General features: G+C 48.2%; 1 protein-coding gene across 4 annotated transcripts in view; it reads left to right on the forward strand.

The window, feature by feature from the left end:
* Positions 1 to 22726, forward strand: part of FBXL6 (F-box and leucine rich repeat protein 6) — a 236357-nt gene that overhangs the window by 45578 nt on the left and 168053 nt on the right. The window contains exon 1 of one of the 4 annotated variants that reach the window (XM_063921068.1): positions 20625 to 20697. The exons of the other annotated variants lie outside the window; for them this stretch is intronic. The gene's annotated coding sequence lies outside the window, so the exon portion shown is untranslated. Of the gene's footprint in view, positions 1 to 20624; positions 20698 to 22726 lie in introns of those variants that run through there. 4 annotated transcript variants of the gene reach the window in all.

Genomic DNA, 22726 nt, shown 5'->3' on the forward strand with positions numbered 1-22726 from the left:
CATCAGCATCTAGCTTTGGCTGCCTACTGTTACAAGTGTCAAACAGCTCTCCCGCCCACGAGGGAAGCTTTGGTACGTCCCAAGAGTACTCCAGTGACCCCTAGTGGATGAAAAAGAAAATAGGATTTTGGTACTTACCAGGTAAATCCTTTTCTTTGAATCCATAGGGGGCACTGGACGCCCACCCAGAGCAGTTTTACCTGGGTTGTGTTAAGCTCACAGGAGCTTAGGGTAACACATTTTACCTGGTTTGTATTAAGCTCAAAGGAGCTTATGGTAACACATTTTCACCGATTGGTTCAAACTATAAAGGTCTATCGGTTATGCTGTCAACTGTTTAGTTGACATTAACGTTATGGGTCAACTTTGTTGTTGTCCGTTATGTTATAGGAATTCTCCATTGTCAACCTCTCTATAGTAGTTCGCTCAGTAAAAACACTGGGTTCGTACACTGAGGTACTCTGGGATATGGAGGGGTGGAGAGTTCTAAATTTAAATATTCAGTGCCGTTGTTCTGCTACGCCGTCCATATCCCAAGAGTACTCCAGTGCCCCCTATGGATTCAAAGAAAAGGATTTACCTGGTAAGTACCAAAATCCTATTTCTCTAACGTCCTAGTGGATGCTGGGACTCCGTCAGGACCATGGGGAATAGCGGGCTCCGCAGGAGACAGGGCACATCTAAATAAAGCTTTTAGGATCACATGGTGCGTACTGGCTCCTCCCCCTATGACCCTCCTCCAAGCCTCAGTTAGGTTTTTGTGCCCGTCCGAGAAGGGTGCAATCTAGGTGGCTCTCCTAAAGAGCTGCTTAGACAAAGTTTTTTTAGGTTTAAATCTCAGTGAATCCTGCTGGCAACAGGATCACTGCATCGAGGGACTTAGGGGAGAGATTTCCAACTCACCTGCGTGCAGGATGGATTGGAGTCTTAGGCTACTGGACACTTAGCTCCAGAGGGAGTCGGAACACAGGTCATCCTGGGGTTCGTCCCGGAGCCGCGCCGCCGACCCCCCTTACAGACGCTGAAGATCGGAGGTCCGGAAAGCAGGCGGCAGAAGACTCCTCAGTCTTCATGAAGGTAGCGCACAGCACTGCAGCTGTGCGCCATTGTTGCTACACGTCTCACTGATTCAGTCACGGAGGGTGCAGGGCGCTGCTGGGGGCGCCCTGGGCAGCAATATTAAATACCTTTAGTGGCGAAAAATACATCACATATAGCCATTAAGGCTATATGTATGTATTTAACCCAGGCCAGTTTTCTTAAAACCCGGGAGAAAAGCCCGCCGAAAAAGGGGCGGAGCTTATTCTCCTCAGCACTCAGCGCCATTTTCCTGCTCAGCTCCGCTGGTGAGGAAGGCTCCCAGGATTCTCCCCTGCACTGCACTACAGAAACAGGGTAACAAAGAGAAGGGGGGCATAATTTGGCGATATTGATATATTAAAAGCGCCTATATCAAAAACAACACCTTCTAGGGTTGTTTATATACATTTATAGCGCTTTTGGTGTGTGCTGGCAAACTCTCCCTCTGTCTCCCCAAAGGGCTAAGAGGGTCCTGTCTTCGATTAGAGCATTCCCTGTGTGGCTGCTGTGTGTCGGTACGTGTGTGTCGACATGTATGAGGACGATGTTGGTGTGGAGGCAGAGCAATTGCCGGTAATGGCGATGTCACCCCCTAGGGAGTCGACACCGGAATGGATGGCTTTAGTTATGGAATTACGTGATAATGTTAGCACATTACAAAAGTCAGTTGACGAAATGAGACGGCCGGAAAACCAGTTAGTACCGGCTCAGGCGTCTCAGACACCGTCAGGGGCTGTAAAACGTCCCTTACCTCAGTCAGTCGACACGGGTACCGACACAGATGAATCTAGTGTCGACGGTGAAGAAACAAACGTATTTTCCAATAGGGCCACACGTTATATGATCACGGCAATGAAGGAGGCTTTGCAGATCTCTGATACTGCTGGTACCTCAAAAAGGGGTATTATGTGGGGGGTGAAAAAACTACCTGTAGCTTTTCCAGAATCAGAGGAATTGAATGACGTGTGTGATGAAGCGTGGGTTAACCCAGATAGAAAACTGCTAATTTCCAAGAAGTTATTGGCATTATACCCTTTCCCACCAGAGGTTAGGGCGCGCTGGGAAACACCCCCTAGGGTGGATAAGGCGCTCACACGTTTATCAAAGCAAGTGGCGTTGCCGTCTCCTGATACGGCCGCCCTCAAGGATCCAGCAGATAGGAGGCTGGAAACTACACTGAAGAGTATATACACACATACTGGTGTTATACTGCGACCGGCAATAGCCTCAGCCTGGATGTGCAGTGCTGGGGTAGTGTGGTTGGATTCCCTGACTGAAAATATTGATACCCTGGATAGGGACAGTATTTTATTGACTCTAGAGCAATTAAAGGATGCGTTTCTTTATATGCGAGATGCTCAGAGGGATATTTGTACTCTAGCATCAAGGGTAAGCGCGATGTCCATATCTGCCAGAAGAAGTTTATGGACGCGACAGTGGTCAGGTGATGCGGATTCCAAAAGGCATATGGAAGTATTGCCATATAAAGGAGAGGAATTATTTGGGGTCGGTCTTTCGGACCTGGTGGCCACGGCAACTGCCGGCAAATCCACTTTTTTACCTCAGACCCCCTCCCAACAGAAAAAGACACCGTCTTTTCAGCCGCAGTCCTTTCGCTCCTATAAAAACAAGCGACCAAAAGGACAGTCTTATCTGCCGCGAAGCAGAGGAAAGGGTAAGAGAGGGCAGCAAGCAGCCCCTGCCCAGGACCAGAAGCCCGCCCCGGGTTCTACAAAGCCATCAGCATGACGCTGGGGCTTTACAAGCGGACTCAGGAGCGGTGGGGGGTCGACTCAAGATTTTCAGCAATCAGTGGGCTCGCTCACAAGTGGACCCGTGGATCCTGCAGATAATATCTCAGGGTTACATGTTGGAGTTCGAAAGGTCTCCCCCTCGCCGGTTCCTAAAGTCTGCTTTACCAACGTCTCCCTCAGAAAGGACGTCGGTATTGGAAGCCATTCACAAGCTGTATTCTCAGCAGGTGATAGTCAAGGTACCCCTCCTACAACAGGAAAAGGGGTATTATTCCACACTATTTGTGGTACCGAAGCCAGACGGTTCGGTAAGACCTATTCTAAACCTGAAATCCTTGAACAAAAATTCAAGTTCAAGATGGAGTCACTCAGAGCAGTGATAGCGAATCTGGAGGAAGGGGACTTCATGGTGTCCCTGGACATAAAAGATGCTTATCTGCATGTCCCAATTTACCCCTCACACCAAGGGTATCTCAGGTTCGTGATACAAGACTGTCATTATCAGTTTCAAACGCTGCCGTTTGGTTTGTCCACGGCTCCTCGGGTCTTTACCAAGGTAATGACCGAAATGATGGTTCTTCTACGAAGAAAAGGCGTATTAATTATCCCTTACTTGAACGATCTCCTGATAAGGGCAAAGTCCAGAGAACAGCTGGAAGTCGGTGTAGCACTAACCCAGGTAGTGCTTCAGCAACACGGGTGGATTCTGAATCTTCCAAAATCTCAATTGACCCCGACAACACGTCTGCTGTTCCTGGGAATGATTCTGGACACGGTTCAGAAAAAGGTGTTTCTCCCGGAGGAGAAAGCAAGGGAGTTATCCGAACTTGTCAGGAACCTCCTAAAACCAGGAACTGTGTCAGTACATCAATGCACAAGAGTCCTGGGAAAGATGGTGGCTTCTTACGAAGCAATTCCATTTGGCAGATTCCATGCACGAACATTTCAGTGGGATCTGCTGGACAAATGGTCCGGATCGCATCTGCACATGCATCAGCGGATAACACTGTCACCAAGAACAAGGTTGTCTCTCCTGTGGTGGTTGCAGAGTGCCCATCTGTTAGAGGGCCGCAGATTCGGCATACAGGACTGGGTCCTGGTGACTACGGATGCCAGCCTACGAGGCTGGGGAGCAGTCACACAGGGAAGGAACTTCCAGGGCGTGTGGTCAAACCTGGAGACGTCCCTTCACATAAATATACTGGAGCTAAGAGCGATCTACAATGCTCTAAGCCTGGCAAAACCGCTGCTTCAGGGTCAGCCGGTGTTGATCCAGTCGGACAACATCACGGCAGTCGCCCACGTAAACCGACAAGGCGGCACGAGAAGCAGAAGAGCAATGACAGAAGCGGCAAGGATTCTGCGCTGGGCGGAAAATCATGTCATAGCACTGTCAGCAGTGTTCATCCCGGGAGTGGACAACTGGGAAGCAGATTTCCTCAGCAGACACGACCTTCACCCGGGAGAGTGGGGACTCCATCCAGAAGTCTTCCACATGATTGTGAACCGTTGGGAAAAACCAAAGGTGGACATGATGGCGTCTCGCCTCAACAAAAAATTGGACAGATATTGCGCCAGGTCAAGAGACCCTCAGGCAATAGCTGTGGACGCTCTGGTAACACCGTGGGTGTACCAGTCAGTGTATGTGTTCCCTCCTCTGCCTCTCATACCAAAGGTACTGAGAATTATACGGAAAAGGGGAGTAAGAACAATACTAGTGGCTCCGGACTGGCCAAGAAGAACTTGGTATCCGGAACTTCAAGAGATGCTCACGGAGGATCCGTGGCCTCTACCTCTAAGAAGGGATCTGCTTCAGCAGGGACCTTGTATGTTCCAAGACTTACCGCGTCTGCGTTTGACGGCATGGCGGTTGAACGCCGGATTCTAAAAGAAAAGGGCATTCCAGAGGAAGTTATTCCTACCTTGATGAAGGCTAGGAAGGAAGTGACTGTACAACATTATCACCGCATTTGGCGAAAATATGTTGCGTGGTGTGAGGCCAAAAAGGCCCCAACGGAAGAATTTCAATTGGGTCGATTCTTACATTTCCTGCAAGCAGGATTGTCTATGGGCCTAAAATTGGGGTCCATTAAAGTTCAAATTTCGGCCTTATCAATCTTCTTCCAGAAGGAATTGGCGTCAGTTCCTGAAGTACAAACTTTTGTCAAAGGTGTACTACATATACAACCCCCAATGGTGCCTCCAGTGGCACCGTGGGATTTGAACGTAGTTTTGAATTTTCTCAAATCTCATTGGTTTGAGCCTCTAAAATCGGTAGATTTAAAATACCTTACATGGAAGGTAACCATGTTATTGGCCCTGGCTTCAGCCAGGAGAGTTTCAGAGTTGGCGGCTTTATCGTACAAAAGCCCATATCTGATTTTCCATTCGGACAGGGCAGAACTGCGGACACGTCCTCATTTTCTCCCTAAGGTGGTTTCGGCTTTTCACTTGAACCAGCCTATTGTGGTGCCTGCGGCTACTAGCGACTTGGAGGACTCCAAGTTACTGGACGTTGTCAGAGCATTAAAAATATATATTTCAAGGACAGCTGAAGTCAGAAAATCTGACTCGTTGTTTATATTGTATGCACCCAACAAGATGGGTGCTCCTGCGTCTAAGCAGACGATTGCACGTTGGATCTGTAGCACAATCCAATTTGCACATTCTGTGGCAGGCCTGCCACAGCCTAAATCTGTAAAGGCCCACTCCACAAGGAAAGTGGGCTCATCTTGGGCGGCTGCCCGAGGGGTCTCGGCATTACAACTTTGCCGAGCAGCTACGTGGTCAGGGGAGAACACGTTTGTAAAATTTTACAAATTTGATACTCTGGCTAAGGAGGACCTGGAGTTCTCTCATTCGGTGCTGCAGAGTCATCCGCACTCTCCCGCCCGTTTGGGAGCTTTGGTATAATCCCCATGGTCCTGACGGAGTCCCAGCATCCACTAGGACGTTAGAGAAAATAAGAATTTACTTACCGATAATTCTATTTCTCATAGTCCGTAGTGGATGCTGGGCGCCCATCCCAAGTGCGGATTGTCTGCAATGTTTGTACATAGTTATTGTTACAAAAATCGGGTTATTACTATTGTTGTGAGCCATCTTTTCAGAGGCTACTTCATTTGTTGTTATCATACTGTTAACTGGGTTCAGATCACAAGTTGTACGGTGTGATTGGTGTGGCTGGTATGAGTCTTACCCGGGATTCAAGATCCTTCCTTATTGTGTACGCTCGTCCGGGCACAGTACCTAACTGAGGCTTGGAGGAGGGTCATAGGGGGAGGAGCCAGTACGCACCATGTGATCCTAAAAGCTTTATTTAGATGTGCCCTGTCTCCTGCGGAGCCCGCTATTCCCCATGGTCCTGACGGAGTCCCAGCATCCACTACGGACTATGAGAAATAGAATTATCGGTAAGTAAATTCTTATTTTTTACATCCTGTATATACCTCCTGTACCCATCTATTACACCCTGTATAATACCCCCTGTACCCATCTATTACACCCTGTATATACCTCCTGTACCCATCTATTACACCCTGTATAATACCCCCTGTACCCATCTATTACACCCTGTATAATACCCCCTGTACCCATCTATTACACCCTGTATAATACCCCCTGTACCCATCTATTACACACTGTATATACCTCCTGTACCCATCTTTTACACCCTGTATAATACCCCCTGTACCCATCTATTACACCCTGCCCTGTACCCATCTATTACACCCTGTCTATACCTCCTGTACCCATCTATTACACACTGTATATACCCTCTGTACCCATCTATTACACCCTGTATAATACCCCCTGTACCCATCTATTACACCCTGTCTATACCTCCTGTACCCATCTATTACACCCTGTATAATACCCCCTGTACCCATCTATTACACCCTGTACCCATCTATTACATCCTGTATAATACCCCCTGTACCCATCTATTACACCCTGTCTATACCTCCTGTACCCATCTATTACACCCTGTACCCATCTATTACACCCTGTATATACCCCCTGTACCCATCTATTACACACTGTATAATACCCCCTGTACCCATCTATTACACCCTGTCTATACCTCCTGTACCCATCTATTACACCCTGTATAATACCCCCTGTACCCATCTATTACACCCTGTATATACCCACTGTACCCATCTATTACACACTGTATATACCTCCTGTACCCATCTATTACACCCTGTATAATACCCCCTGTACCCATCTATTACACCCTGTATAATACCCCCTGTACCCATCTATTACACCCTGTATAATACCCCCTGTACCCATCTATTACACCCTGTCTATACCCCCTGTACCCATCTATTACACACTGTATATACCCCCTGTACCCATCTATTACACCCTGTATATACCCCCTGTACCCATCTATTACACCCTGTATAATACCCCCTGTACCCATCTATTACACCCTGTCTATACCTCCTGTACCCATCTATTAAACCCTGTATAATACCCCCTGTACCCATCTATTACACCCTGTATATACCCCCTGTACCCATCTATTACACACTGTATAATACCCCCTGTACCCATCTATTACACCCTGTCTATACCTCCTGTACCCATCTATTACACCCTGTATAATACCTCCTGTACCCATCTATTACACCCTGTATAATACCCCCTGTACCCATTTATTACACCCTGTATAATACCCCCTGTACCCATCTATTACACCCTGTATAATACCTCCTGTACCCATCTATTACACCCTGTATAATACCCCCTGTACCCATCTATTACCCCCTGTATAATACCCCCTGTACCCATCTATTACAGCCTGTATAATACCCCCTGTACCCATCTATTACACCCTGTATAATACCCCCTGTACCCATCTATTACACCCTGTATAATACCTCCTGTACCCATCTATTACACCCTGTATAATACCCCCTGTACCCATCTATTACACCCTGTCTATACCCCCTGTACCCATCTATTACACACTGTATATACCCCCTGTACCCATCTATTACACCCTGTATAATACCCCCTGTACCCATCTATTACACCCTGTATAATACCTCCTGTACCCATCTATTACACCCTGTATAATACCCCCTGTACCCATCTATTACACCCTGTATAATACCCCCTGTACCCATCTATTACACCCTGTATAATACCCCCTGTACCCATCTATTACACCCTGTATATACCCCCTGTACCCATCTATTACACCCTGTCTATACCTCCTGTACCCATCTATTACACCCTGTATATACCCCCTGTACCCATCTTTCTCTATCGTCCTAGTGGATGCTGGGGTTCCTGAAAGGACCATGGGGAATAGCGGCTCCGCAGGAGACAGGGCACAAAAAGTAAAGCTTTAGGATCAGGTGGTGTGCACTGGCTCCTCCCCCTATGACCCTCCTCCAAGCCAGTTAGATTTTGTGCCCGGCCGAGAAGGGTGCAATTCTAGGTGGCTCTCATAAAGAGCTGCTTAGAGAGTTTAGCTTAGGTTTTTTATTTTACAGTGATTCCTGCTGGCAACAGGATCACTGCAACGAGGGACAGAGGGGAGAAGAAGTGAACTCACCTGCGTGCAGGATGGATTGGCTTCTTGGCTACTGGACATGAAGCTCCAGAGGGACGATCACAGGTACAGCCTGGATGGTCACCGGAGCCACGCCGCCGGCCCCCTCACAGATGCTGAAGCAAGAAGAGGTCCAGAATCGGCGGCTGAAGACTCCTGCAGTCTTCTTAAGGTAGCGCACAGCACTGCAGCTGTGCGCCATTTTCCTCTCAGCACACTTCACACGGCAGTCACTGAGGGTGCAGGGCGCTGGGGGGGGGCGCCCTGGGAGGCAAATGAAAACCTTTAAAAAGGCTAAAAATACCTCACATATAGCCCCAGAGGCTATATGGAGATATTTACCCCTGCCTAAATGTACTAAATAGCGGGAGACGAGCCCGCCGGAAAAGGGGCGGGGCCTATCTCCTCAGCACACGGCGCCATTTTCTGTCACAGCTCCGCTGGTCAGGAAGGCTCCCAGGTCTCTCCCCTGCACTGCACTACAGAAACAGGGTATAACAGAGAGGGGGGGCAAAATAAATGGCTATATATATATTAATATAAAAGCAGCTATAAGGGAGCACTTAATCATAAGGCTATCCCTGTCATATATAGCGCTTTTTGGTGTGTGCTGGCAGACTCTCCCTCTGTCTCCCCAAAGGGCTAGTGGGTCCTGTCTTCGTATAGAGCATTCCCTGTGTGTCTGCTGTGTGTCGGTACGTGTGTGTCGACATGTATGAGGACGATATTGGCGTGGAGGCGGAGCAATTGCCTGTAATGGTGATGTCACTCTCTAGGGAGTCGACACCGGAATGGATGGCTTATTTAGGAAATTACGTGATAATGTCAACACGCTGCAAAGTCGGTTGACGACATGAGACGGCCGACAAACAATTAGTACGGTCCAGACGTCTCAAAAACACCGTCAAGGGTTTTTAAAACGCCCGTTTACTTTAGTCGGTCGACACAGACACAGACAGGGACACTGAATCCAGTGTCGACGGTGAATAAACAAACGTATTCCTTATTAGGGCCACACGTTAAAGGCAATGAAGGAGGTGTTACGTATTTCTGATACTACAAGTACCACAAAAGAGGGTATTATGTGGGATGTGAAAAAACTACCATAGTTTTTCCTGAATCAGATAAATTAAATAAAGTGTGTGATGATGCGTGGGTTCCCCCCGATAGAAAATTATGGGCGGTATACCCTTTCCCGCCAGAAGTTAGGGCGCGTTGGGAAACACCCCTTAAGGTGGATAAGGCGCTCACACGCTTATCAAAACAAGTGGCGGTACCGTCTATAGATAGGGCCGTCCTCAAGGACCAGCTGACAAGGCTGGAAAATATAATAAAAAGTATATACACACATACTGGTGTTATACTGCGGCCAGCGATCGCCTCAGCCTGGATGTGCAGAGCTAGGGTGGCTTGGTCGGATTCCCTGACTAAAAATATTGATACCCTTGACAGGGACAGTATTTTATTGACTATAGAGCATTTCTATATATGCGAGATGCACAGAGGGATATTTGCACTCTGGCATCATGAATAAACGCGATGTCCATAACTGCCAGAAGATGTTATGGACACGACAGTGGTCAGGTGATGCAGATTCCAAACGGCACAGTATGGCCGTATAAAGGAAGAGGACTTGTTTGGGGTCGGTCCATCGGACCTGGTGGTCACGGCAACTGCTGGAAAATCCACCGGTTTTTACCCTAAGTCACATCTCTGCAGAAAAAGACACCGTCTTTTCAGCCTCAGTCCTCTCGTCCCTATAAGATCATATCTGCCCAGGGATAGAGGAAAGGGAAGAAGACTGCAGCAGGCAGCCCATTCCCAGGAACAGAAGCGTTCCACCGCGTCTGACAAGTTCTCAGCATGGCGCTGAGACCGTACAGGACCCCTGGATCCTACAAGTAGTATCCCGGGGGTACAGATGGGAATGTCGAGACGTTTCCCCTTCGCAGGCTCCTGAAGTCTGCTTTACCAAGTCTCCCTCCGACAAGGAGGTAGTATGGGAAAAAATTCACAAGCTGTATTCCCAGCAGGTGATAATTAAATTACCCCTCCTACTACAGAAAAGGGGTATTATTCCACACTATATTGTGGTACTGAAGCCAGAAGGCTAGGTGAGACTTATTCTAAAAAATTTTTTTTTGAACACTTACAAAGGTTCAAATTAAGATGAAGTCACTCAGAGCAGTGATAACGAACCAGGAAGAAGGGGACTATATAGTGTCCCGGGACATCAGGGATGCTTACCTCTATGTCCCAAATTTGCCCTTCTCACTAAGGGTACCTCAGGTTCGTGGTGCAGAACTGTCACTATCAGTTTCAGACGCTGCCGTTTGGATTGTCCACGGCACCCCGGGGTCTTTACCAAGGTAATGGCCGAAATGATGATTCTTCTTCGAAGAAAAGGCGTCTTAATTATCCCTTACTTGGACGATCTCCTGATAGGGGCATAATCCAGGGAACAGTTGGAGGTCGGAGTAGCACTATCTCGGATACTGCTACAATCAGCACGGGTGGATTCTAAATATTCCAAAATCGCAGCTGATCCCGACGACACGTCTGCTGTGCCTAGGGATGATTCTGGACACAGTCCAGAAAAAGGTGTTTCTCCCGGAAGAGAAAGCCAGGGAGTTATCCGAGCAAGTCAGGAACCTCCTAAAAACAGTGCATCATTGCACAAGGGTCCTGGTAAAAATGGTGGCTTCCTACGAAGCAATTCCATTCGGCAGATTTCACGTAAGAACTTTTCAGTGGGATCTGCTGGACAAATGGTCCGGATCGCATCTTCAGATGCATCAGCGGATAACCCAATATCCAAGGACAAGGGTGTCTCTCCTGTGGTGGTTATAGAGTGCTCATCTTCTAGAGGGCCGCAGATTCGGCATTCAGGATTGGATGCTGGTAACCACGGAGCCCAGCCTGAGAGGCTGGGGAGCAGTCACACAAGGGAAAAATTTCCAGGGAGTGTGATCAAGTATGGAGACTTTTCTCCACATAAATATACTGGAGCTAAGGGTAAATTTATAATGCTCTAAGCTTAGCAAGACCTCTGCTTCAAGGTCAGCCGGTATTGATCCAGTGGGAAAAACATCACGGCAGTCGCCCACGTAAACAGACAGGGCGACACAAGAAGCAGGAGGGCAATGGCAGAAACTGCAAGGACTTTTCGCTGGGCGGAAAATCATGTGATAACACTGTCAGCAGTTTTTCATCCCGGGAATGGAAACTGGGAAGCAGACTTCCTCAGCACGACCTCCACCCGGGAGAGTGGAAACTTCATTGAGAAGTTTTTTCCACATGATTGTAAACCGTTGGGAAATACCAAAGGTGGACATGATGGCGTCCCGTCTGAACAAAAAACGGGACAGGTATTGCGCCAGGTCAAGAGACTCTCAGGCAATAGATGTGGACGTTCTGGTAACACCGTGGGTGTACCAGTCGGTGTATGTGTTCCCTCCTCTGCTTCTCATACCTAAGGTGCTGAGAATTATAAGACGTAGAGGAGTAAGAACTATACTCATGGCTCCGGATTGGCCAAGAAGGGCTTGGTACCCGGAACTTCAAGAGATGCTTACAGAGGTCTTATGGCCTCTGCCGCTAAGAAGGGACTTGCTTCAGCAAGTACCATGTCTGTTCCAAGACTTACCGCAGCTGCGTTTGTCGGCATGGCGATGGAAAGCCGGATCCTAAGGGAAAAAAGGCATTCCGGAAGAGGTCATTCCTACCCTGGTCAAAGCCAGAAAGGAGGTGACCGCACAACATTATCACCACGTGTGGCGAAAATATGTTGCGTGGTGTGAGGCCAGGAAGGCCCCACAAAGAAATTTCAACTCGGTCGTTTCCTGCATTTCCTGCAAACAGGAGTGTCTATGGGCCTCAAATTGGGGTCCATTAAGGTTCAAATTCGGCCCTGTAAATTTTCTTCCAGAAAGAATTGGCTTCAGTTCCTGAAGTCCAGAAGTTTGTCAAGGGAGTATTGCATATACAAACCCCTTTTTTGTGCCTCCAGTGGCACTGTGGGATCTCAACGTTGTTCTGGGATTCCTCAAATCACATTGGTTTAAAACCAGTCAAATATGTGGATTTGAAGCATCTCACATAAAAAGTGACCATGCTCTTGGCCCTGGCTTGGACCAGGCGAGTGTCAAATTGGTGGTTTTTTCTCAAAAAAGCCCATATCTGTTTGTCCATTCGGACAGGGCAGAGCTGCGGACTCGTCCCCAGTTCTCTCCCTAAGGTGGTGTCAGTGTTTCACCTGAACCAGCTTATTGTGGTGCCTTGCACCTACTAGGGACTTGGAGGACTCCAAGTTGCTAGAAGTTGTCAGGGCCCTGAAAATATGTTCCAGGACAGCTGGAGTCAGAAAATCTGACTCGCTGTTTATACTGTATGCACCCAACAAGTTGGGTGCGCCTGCTTCTAAGCAGTCGATTGCTCGTTGGATTTGTAACACAATTCAACTTGCACATTCTGAGGCAGGCCTGCCACAGTCTAAATCGGTTAAGGCCCATTCCACAAGGAAGGTGGGCTCATCTTGGGCGGCTGCCCGAGAGGTCTCGGCATTACAACTCTGCCGAGCAGATACGTGGTCAGGGGAGAACACGTTTGTAAAATTCTACAAATTTGATATCCTGGCAAAAGAGGACCTGGAGTTCTCTCATTCGGTGCTGCAGAGTCATCCGCACTCTCCCGCCCGTTTGGGAGCTTTGGTATAATCCCCATGGTCCTTTCAGGAACCCCAGCATCCACTAGGACGATAGAGAAAATAAGAATTTACTTACCGATAATTCTATTTCTCGGAGTCCGTAGTGGATGCTGGGCGCCCATCCCAAGTGCGGATTATCTGCAATACTTGTACATAGTTACAAAAATCGGGTTATTATTGTTGTGAGCCATCTTTTCAGAGGCTCCGCTGTTATCATACTGTTAACTGGGTTTAGATCACAAGTTGTACGGTGTGATTGGTGTGGCTGGTATGAGTCTTACCCGGGATTCAAAATTCCTCCCTTATTGTGTACGCTCGTCCGGGCACAGTACCTAACTGGCTTGGAGGAGGGTCATAGGGGGAGGAGCCAGTGCACACCACCTGATCCTAAAGCTTTACTTTTTGTGCCCTGTCTCCTGCGGAGCCGCTATTCCCCATGGTCCTTTCAGGAACCCCAGCATCCACTACGGACTCCGAGAAATAGAATTATCGGTAAGTAAATTCTTATTATTACACCCTGTATATACCCCCTGTACCCATCTATTACACCCTGTCTATACCTCCTGTACCCATCTATTACACCCTGTATAATACCCCCTGTACCCATCTATTACACCCTGTATAATACCCCCTGTACCCATCTATTACACCCTGTATAATACCCCCTGTACCCATCTATTACACCCTGTCTATACCCCCTGTACCCATCTATTACACACTGTATATACCCTCTGTACCCATCTATTACACCCTGTATAATACCCCCTGTACCCATCTATTACACCCTGTATATACCCCCTGTACCCATCTATTACACCCTGTCTATACCTCCTGTACCCATCTATTACACCCTGTATATACCCCCTGTACCCATCTTTCTCTGACGTCCTAGTGGATGCTGGGAACTCCGTAAGGACCATGGGGAATAGCGGCTCCGCAGGAGACTGGGCACAAAAAGTAAAAGCTTTAGACTAGCTGGTGTGCACTGGCTCCTCCCCCTATGACCCTCCTCCAAGCCTCAGTTAGATTTTTGTGCCCGAACGAGAAGGGTGCAAGCTAGGTGGCTCTCCTGAGCTGCTTAGAAGTAAAAGTTTAAATAGGTTTTTTATTTTCAGTGAGTCCTGCTGGCAACAGGCTCACTGCATCGTGGGACTAAGGGGAGAAGAAGCGAACTTACCTGACTGCAGAGTGGATTGGGCTTCTTGGCTACTGGACATTAGCTCCAGAGGGACGATCACAGGTTCAGCCTGGATGGGTCCCGGAGCCGCGCCGCCGGCCCCCTTACAGAGCCAGAAGAGCGAAGAGGTCCGGAGAAAGCGGCGGCAGAAGACGTTCCTGTCTTCAAATAAGGTAGCGCACAGCACTGCAGCTGTGCGCCATTGCTCTCAGCACACTTCACACTCCGGTCACTGAGGGTGCAGGGCGCTGGGGGGGAGCGCCCTGAGACGCAATAAAAACGATATAAAAACCTTATATGGCTAAAAAAAATGCATCACATATAGCTCCTGGGCTATATGGATGCATTTATCCCCTGCCAGTTTCCTGAAAAAAGCGGGAGAAAAGGCCGCCGTGAAGGGGGCGGAGCCTTTCTCCTCAGCACACAAGCGCCATTTTCTTTCACAGCTCCGCTGGAAGGACGGCTCCCTGACTCTCCCCTGCAGTCCTGCACTACAGAAACAGGGTAAAACAGAGAGGGGGGCACTATTGGCAGCTAATATATAAATACAGCAGCTATAACAGGGAGTAACACTTATATAAGGTTATCCCTGTATATATATAGCGCTCTGGTGTGTTCTGGCAAACTCTCCCTCTGTCTCCCCAAAGGGCTAGTGGGGTCCTGTCCTCTATCAGAGCATTCCCTGTGTGTGTGCTGGGTGTCGGTACGATTGTGTCGACATGTATGAGGAGGAAAATAATGTGGAAGCAGAGCAATTGCCTGTGTTAGTGATGTCACCCCCTAGGGAGTCGACACCTGACTGGATGGTAGTAATTAAAGAATTACGTGACAATGTCAGCACTTTGCAAAAAACTGTTGACGACATGAGACAGCCGACAAATCAATTAGTGCCTGTTCAGGCGTCTCAGACACCGTCAGGGGCGCTAAAACGCCCGTTACCTCAGATGGTCGACACAGACCCTGACACGGATACTGAATCCAGTGTCGACGGTGACGAGACAAACGTAATGTCCAGTAGGGCCACACGTTACATGATCACGGCAATGAAGGAGGCATTGAACATTTCTGACACTACAAGTACCACAAAAAAGGGTATTATGTGGGGTGTGAAAAAACTACCAGTGGTTTTTCCTGAGTCAGATGAATTAAATGAGGTGTGTGATAAAGCGTGGGTTTCCCCCGATAAAAAACTGCTGATTTCTAATAAATTATTGGCACTATACCCTTTCCCGCCAGAGGTTAGGGCACGTTGGGAAACACCCCCTAGGGTAGATAAGGCGCTCACACGCTTATCAAAACAAGTGGCGTTACCGTCTCCTGATACGGCCGCTCTCAAGGAACCAGCTGATAGAAGGCTGGAAAATATCTTAAAAGGTATATACACACATACCGGTGTTATACTGCGACCAGCGATCGCCTCAGCCTGGATGTGCAGCGCTGGAGTGGCTTGGTCGGATTCCCTGACTGAAAATATTGATACCCTGGATAGGGACAGTATATTATTAACTATAGAGCATTTGAAGGATGCATTACTATATATGCGAGATGCACAGAGGTATATTTGCACCCTGGCATCTAGAGTAAGTGCGATGTCCATTTCTGCCAGAAGAACGTTATGGACGCGACAGTGGTCAGGTGATGCGGATTCCAAACGACATATGGAAGTATTGCCGTATAAAGGGGAGGAGTTATTTGGGGTCGGTCTATCGGACCTGGTGGCCACAGCAACGGCTGGAAAATCCACCTTTTTACCCCAGGTCACCTCTCAGCAGAAAAAGACACCGTCTTTTCAAACCCAGTCCTTTCGTCCCTATAAGGGCAAGAGGGAAAAAGGCCGCTCGTTCCTGCCCCGGGGCAGAGGAAGGGGAAAAAGACTGCACCATGCAGCCTCTTCCCAGGAGCAGAAGCCCTCCCCCGCTTCTGCCAAGTCCTCAGCATGACGCTGGGGCTCTGCAAGCAGACTCGGGCACGGTGGGGGCCGTCTCAAGAATTTCAGCGCGCAGTGGGCTCACTCGCAAGTGGACCCCTGGATCCTGCAGGTAGTATCACAGGGGTACAAATTGGAATTCGAGACGTCTCCCCCTCGCCGGTTCCTGAAGTCTGCTCTACCAACGTCTCCCTCCGACAGGGAGGCAGTATTGGAAGCTATTCACAAGCTGTATTCCCAGCAGGTGATAATCAAGGTACACCTCCTACAACAGGGAAAGGGGTATTATTCCACGCTGTTTGTGGTACCGAAGCCGGACGGCTCGGTGAGACCAATTTTAAATCTAAAATCTTTGAACACTTACATAAAAAGGTTCAAATTCAAGATGGAGTCACTCAGAGCAGTGATAGCGAACCTGGAAGAAGGGGACTATATGGTATCTCTAGACATCAAGGATGCTTATCTCCATGTCCCAATCTACCCTTCTCACCAAGGGTACCTCAGGTCTGTGATACAAAACTGTCATTATCAGTTTCAGACGCTGCCGTTTGGATTGTCCACGGCACCACGGGTCTTTACCAAGGTAATGGCAGAAATTATGATTCTTCTTCGAAGAAAAGGCGTATTAATTATCCCTTACTTGGACGATCTCCTGATAAGGGCAAGGTCCAGAGAACAGTTAGAGGTCGGAGTAGCACTATCTCAGGTAGTGCTACTTCAGCACGGGTGGATTCTAAATATCCCAAAATCACAGCTGATTCCAACAACACGTCTACTGTTCCTAGGGATGATTCTGGACACAGTCCAGAAAAAGGTGTTTCTCCCGGAGGAGAAGGCCAGGGAGTTATCCGAGCTAAGGAAAAAACAATGGTTCCCTAATGCACACTGAGTGAATAATATTCCTACATAATAGTCAGATAATACGGAGATCTTGGTTGCGTATATCTGCAGATATAGGGTTAAGCCCCCAGGCCGATCGACAAGGCCTCTCCGTCACTGGGGGTCCCTAATATTAGGTATGGGTCCGGGGTGCAGGACCCCATAATGTCGGCACAGGTCGGCCACCCCAGGTCAGCACACAGGTGAGAGTTAATATGGTTAATAAGAAGCACAGAAGTGCTATGTGAGTGGTGTGATTAAAATAATACAAAAATATATACAAAGTGATAGGGAAACTCATAAGTGTTAATAAAGTGTTAGGGTGTGCCGTCCTGAAGCAGCCCAGCGATACCGACACAGGGGCCACCACACCCCACAAATAATTCCAAATATGTCTGGGTTGAATTCCCAGTGTAAGGCCACGTGGTAATGGCTCCTACAGCATCTGAGAGCCAGCTTACCTGGGGATACCCCTGACTTCCCCCTATGGCAGTCTAGAGTCAGCAATCCCTCCTACTGCTGACCCGTTCATGCCTCTCAATACAATGCAAAAAAATGGTGAACTGCTCAATCAGATAGTGATGTCACTCAGGTGCTAAAAGGGAGGGGTAATTCTGTGAAGGAAAAAACAATGGTTCCCTAATGCACACTGAGTGAATAATATTCCTACATAATAGTCAGATAATACGGAGATCTTGGTTGCGTATATCTGCAGATATAGGGTTAAGCCCCCAGGCCGATCGACAAGGCCTCTCCGTCACTGGGGGTCCCTAATATTAGGTATGGGTCCGGGGTGCAGGACCCCATAATGTCGGCACAGGTCGGCCACCCCAGGTCAGCACACAGGTGAGAGTTAATATGGTTAATAAGAAGCACAGAAGTGCTATGTGAGTGGTGTGATTAAAATAATACAAAAATATATACAAAGTGATAGGGAAACTCATAAGTGTTAATAAAGTGTTAGGGTGTGCCGTCCTGAAGCAGCCCAGCGATACCGACACAGGGGCCACCACACCCCACACCCACCCCACAAATAATTCCAAATATGTCTGGGTTGAATTCCCAGTGTAAGGCCACGTGGTAATGGCTCCTACAGCATCTGTGTCGGTATCGCTGGGCTGCTTCAGGACGGCACACCCTAACACTTTATTAACACTTATGAGTTTCCCTATCACTTTGTATATATTTTTGTATTATTTTAATCACACCACTCACATAGCACTTCTGTGCTTCTTATTAACCATATTAACTCTCACCTGTGTGCTGACCTGGGGTGGCCGACCTGTGCCGACATTATGGGGTCCTGCACCCCGGACCCATACCTAATATTAGGGACCCCCAGTGACGGAGAGGCCTTGTCGATCGGCCTGGGGGCTTAACCCTATATCTGCAGATATACGCAACCAAGATCTCCGTATTATCTGACTATTATGTAGGAATATTATTCACTCAGTGTGCATTAGGGAACCATTGTTTTTTCCTTCACAGAATTACCCCTCCCTTTTAGCACCTGAGTGACATCACTATCTGATTGAGCAGTTCACCATTTTTTTGCATTGTATTGAGAGGCATGAACGGGTCAGCAGTAGGAGGGATTGCTGACTCTAGACTGCCATAGGGGGAAGTCAGGGGTATCCCCAGGTAAGCTGGCTCTCAGATGCTGTAGGAGCCATTACCACGTGGCCTTACACTGGGAATTCAACCCAGACATATTTGGAATTATTTGTGGGGTGGGTGTGGGGTGTGGTGGCCCCTGTGTCGGTATCGCTGGGCTGCTTCAGGACGGCACACCCTAACACTTTATTAACACTTATGAGTTTCCCTATCACTTTGTATATATTTTTGTATTATTTTAATCACACCACTCACATAGCACTTCTGTGCTTCTTATTAACCATATTAACTCTCACCTGTGTGCTGACCTGGGGTGGCCGACCTGTGCCGACATTATGGGGTCCTGCACCCCGGACCCATACCTAATATTAGGGACCCCCAGTGACGGAGAGGCCTTGTCGATCGGCCTGGGGGCTTAACCCTATATCTGCAGATATACGCAACCAAGATCTCCGTATTATCTGACTATTATGTAGGAATATTATTCACTCAGTGTGCATTAGGGAACCATTGTTTTTTCCTTCACAGAATTACCCCTCCCTTTTAGCACCTGAGTGACATCACTATCTGATTGAGCAGTTCACCATTTTTTTGCATTGTATTGAGAGGCATGAACGGGTCAGCAGTAGGAGGGATTGCTGACTCTAGACTGCCATAGGGGGAAGTCAGGGGTATCCCCAGGTAAGCTGGCTCTCAGATGCTGTAGGAGCCATTACCACGTGGCCTTACACTGGGAATTCAACCCAGACATATTTGGAATTATTTGTGGGGTGGGTGTGGGGTGTGGTGGCCCCTGTGTCGGTATCGCTGGGCTGCTTCAGGACGGCACACCCTAACACTTTATTAACACTTATGAGTTTCCCTATCACTTTGTATATATTTTTGTATTATTTTAATCACACCACTCACATAGCACTTCTGTGCTTCTTATTAACCATATTAACTCTCACCTGTGTGCTGACCTGGGGTGGCCGACCTGTGCCGACATTATGGGGTCCTGCACCCCGGACCCATACCTAATATTAGGGACCCCCAGTGACGGAGAGGCCTTGTCGATCGGCCTGGGGGCTTAACCCTATATCTGCAGATATACGCAACCAAGATCTCCGTATTATCTGACTATTATGTAGGAATATTATTCACTCAGTGTGCATTAGGGAACCATTGTTTTTTCCTTCACAGAATTACCCCTCCCTTTTAGCACCTGAGTGACATCACTATCTGATTGAGCAGTTCACCATTTTTTTGCATTGTATTGAGAGGCATGAACGGGTCAGCAGTAGGAGGGATTGCTGACTCTAGACTGCCATAGGGGGAAGTCAGGGGTATCCCCAGGTAAGCTGGCTCTCAGATGCTGTAGGAGCCATTACCACGTGGCCTTACACTGGGAATTCAACCCAGACATATTTGGAATTATTTGTGGGGTGGGTGTGGGGTGTGGTGGCCCCTGTGTCGGTATCGCTGGGCTGCTTCAGGACGGCACACCCTAACACTTTATTAACACTTATGAGTTTCCCTATCACTTTGTATATATTTTTGTATTATTTTAATCACACCACTCACATAGCACTTCTGTGCTTCTTATTAACCATATTAACTCTCACCTGTGTGCTGACCTGGGGTGGCCGACCTGTGCCGACATTATGGGGTCCTGCACCCCGGACCCATACCTAATATTAGGGACCCCCAGTGACGGAGAGGCCTTGTCGATCGGCCTGGGGGCTTAACCCTATATCTGCAGATATACGCAACCAAGATCTCCGTATTATCTGACTATTATGTAGGAATATTATTCACTCAGTGTGCATTAGGGAACCATTGTTTTTTCCTTCACAGAATTACCCCTCCCTTTTAGCACCTGAGTGACATCACTATCTGATTGAGCAGTTCACCATTTTTTTGCATTGTATTGAGAGGCATGAACGGGTCAGCAGTAGGAGGGATTGCTGACTCTAGACTGCCATAGGGGGAAGTCAGGGGTATCCCCAGGTAAGCTGGCTCTCAGATGCTGTAGGAGCCATTACCACGTGGCCTTACACTGGGAATTCAACCCAGACATATTTGGAATTATTTGTGGGGTGGGTGTGGGGTGTGGTGGCCCCTGTGTCGGTATCGCTGGGCTGCTTCAGGACGGCACACCCTAACACTTTATTAACACTTATGAGTTTCCCTATCACTTTGTATATATTTTTGTATTATTTTAATCACACCACTCACATAGCACTTCTGTGCTTCTTATTAACCATATTAACTCTCACCTGTGTGCTGACCTGGGGTGGCCGACCTGTGCCGACATTATGGGGTCCTGCACCCCGGACCCATACCTAATATTAGGGACCCCCAGTGACGGAGAGGCCTTGTCGATCGGCCTGGGGGCTTAACCCTATATCTGCAGAGATACGCAACCAAGATCTCCGTATTATCTGACTATTATGTAGGAATATTATTCACTCAGTGTGCATTAGGGAACCATTGTTTTTTCCTTCACAGAATTACCCCTCCCTTTTAGCACCTGAGTGACATCACTATCTGATTGAGCAGTTCACCATTTTTTTGCAGTTATCCGAGCTAGTCAGGAACCTCCTAAAACCAGGACAAGTGTCAGTGCATCAGTGCACGAGAGTCCTGGGAAAAATGGTGGCTTCTTACGAAGCGATTCCATTCGGAAGATTCCATGCAAGAACTTTTCAGTGGGATCTGCTGGACAAATGGTCCGGATCGCATCTTCAGATGCATCAGCGGATAACCCTATCTCCAAGGACAAGGGTATCTCTCCTGTGGTGGTTACAGAAGGCTCATCTTCTAGAGGGCCGCAGATTCGGCATTCAGGATTGGATGCTGGTAACCACGGATGCCAGCCTGAGAGGCTGGGGAGCAGTCACACAGGGAAGAAATTTCCAGGGCTTGTGGTCAAGCATGGAAACGTCTCTTCACATAAATATCCTAGAGCTAAGGGCCATTTACAATGCCCTAAGTCAAGCAAGGCCTCTGCTTCAGGGTCAACCGGTATTGATCCAGTCGGACAACATCACGGCTGTCGCCCACGTAAACAGACAGGGCGGCACAAGAAGCAGGAGGGCGATGGCAGAAGCTGCAAGGATTCTCCGCTGGGCGGAAAATCATGTGATAGCACTGTCAGCAGTGTTCATTCCGGGAGTGGACAACTGGGAAGCAGACTTCCTCAGCAGACACGACCTCCACCCGGGGGAGTGGGGACTTCATCCAGAAGTCTTCCAAGTGATTGTAAACCGTTGGGAAAAACCAAAGGTGGACATGATGGCGTCCCGTCTCAACAAGAAACTGGACAGATATTGCGCCAGGTCAAGGGACCCTCAGGCAATAGCGGTGGACGCTCTGGTAACTCCGTGGGTGTTCCAGTCGGTATATGTGTTCCCTCCTCTTCCTCTCATACCAAAAGTACTGAGAATCATAAGAAGGAGAGGAGTAAGAACGATACTCGTGGCTCCGGATTGGCCAAGAAGAACTTGGTACCCGGAGCTGCAAGAGATGCTCACGGAGGACCCGTGGCCTCTACCTCTAAGGAAGGACCTGCTCCAGCAAGGACCTTGTCTGTTCCAAGACTTACCGCGGCTGCGTTTGACGGCATGGCGGTTGAACGCCGGATCCTGAAGGAAAAAGGCATTCCAGATGAAGTCATCCCTACCCTGATCAAGGCCAGGAAGGATGTAACTGCAAAACATTATCATCGCATTTGGCGAAAATATGTTGCGTGGTGTGAGGCCAAGAAGGCCCCTACGGAGGAATTTCAACTGGGTCGTTTCCTACATTTCCTGCAAGCAGGATTGTCTATGGGCCTAAAATTAGGATCCATTAAGGTTCAAATTTCGGCCCTGTCGATCTTCTTCCAGAAAGAACTGGCTTCAGTGCCTGAAGTTCAGACGTTTGTCAAAGGGGTACTGCATATACAGCCTCCTTTTGTGCCTCCAGTGGCACCTTGGGATCTCAATGTAGTTTTAGGGTTCCTAAAATCACATTGGTTTGAACCACTTGCCACAGT

This window comes from Pseudophryne corroboree, chromosome 5, assembly GCF_028390025.1.
Source record: "Pseudophryne corroboree isolate aPseCor3 chromosome 5, aPseCor3.hap2, whole genome shotgun sequence".
Taxonomy (NCBI): Eukaryota; Metazoa; Chordata; class Amphibia; order Anura; family Myobatrachidae; genus Pseudophryne; species Pseudophryne corroboree.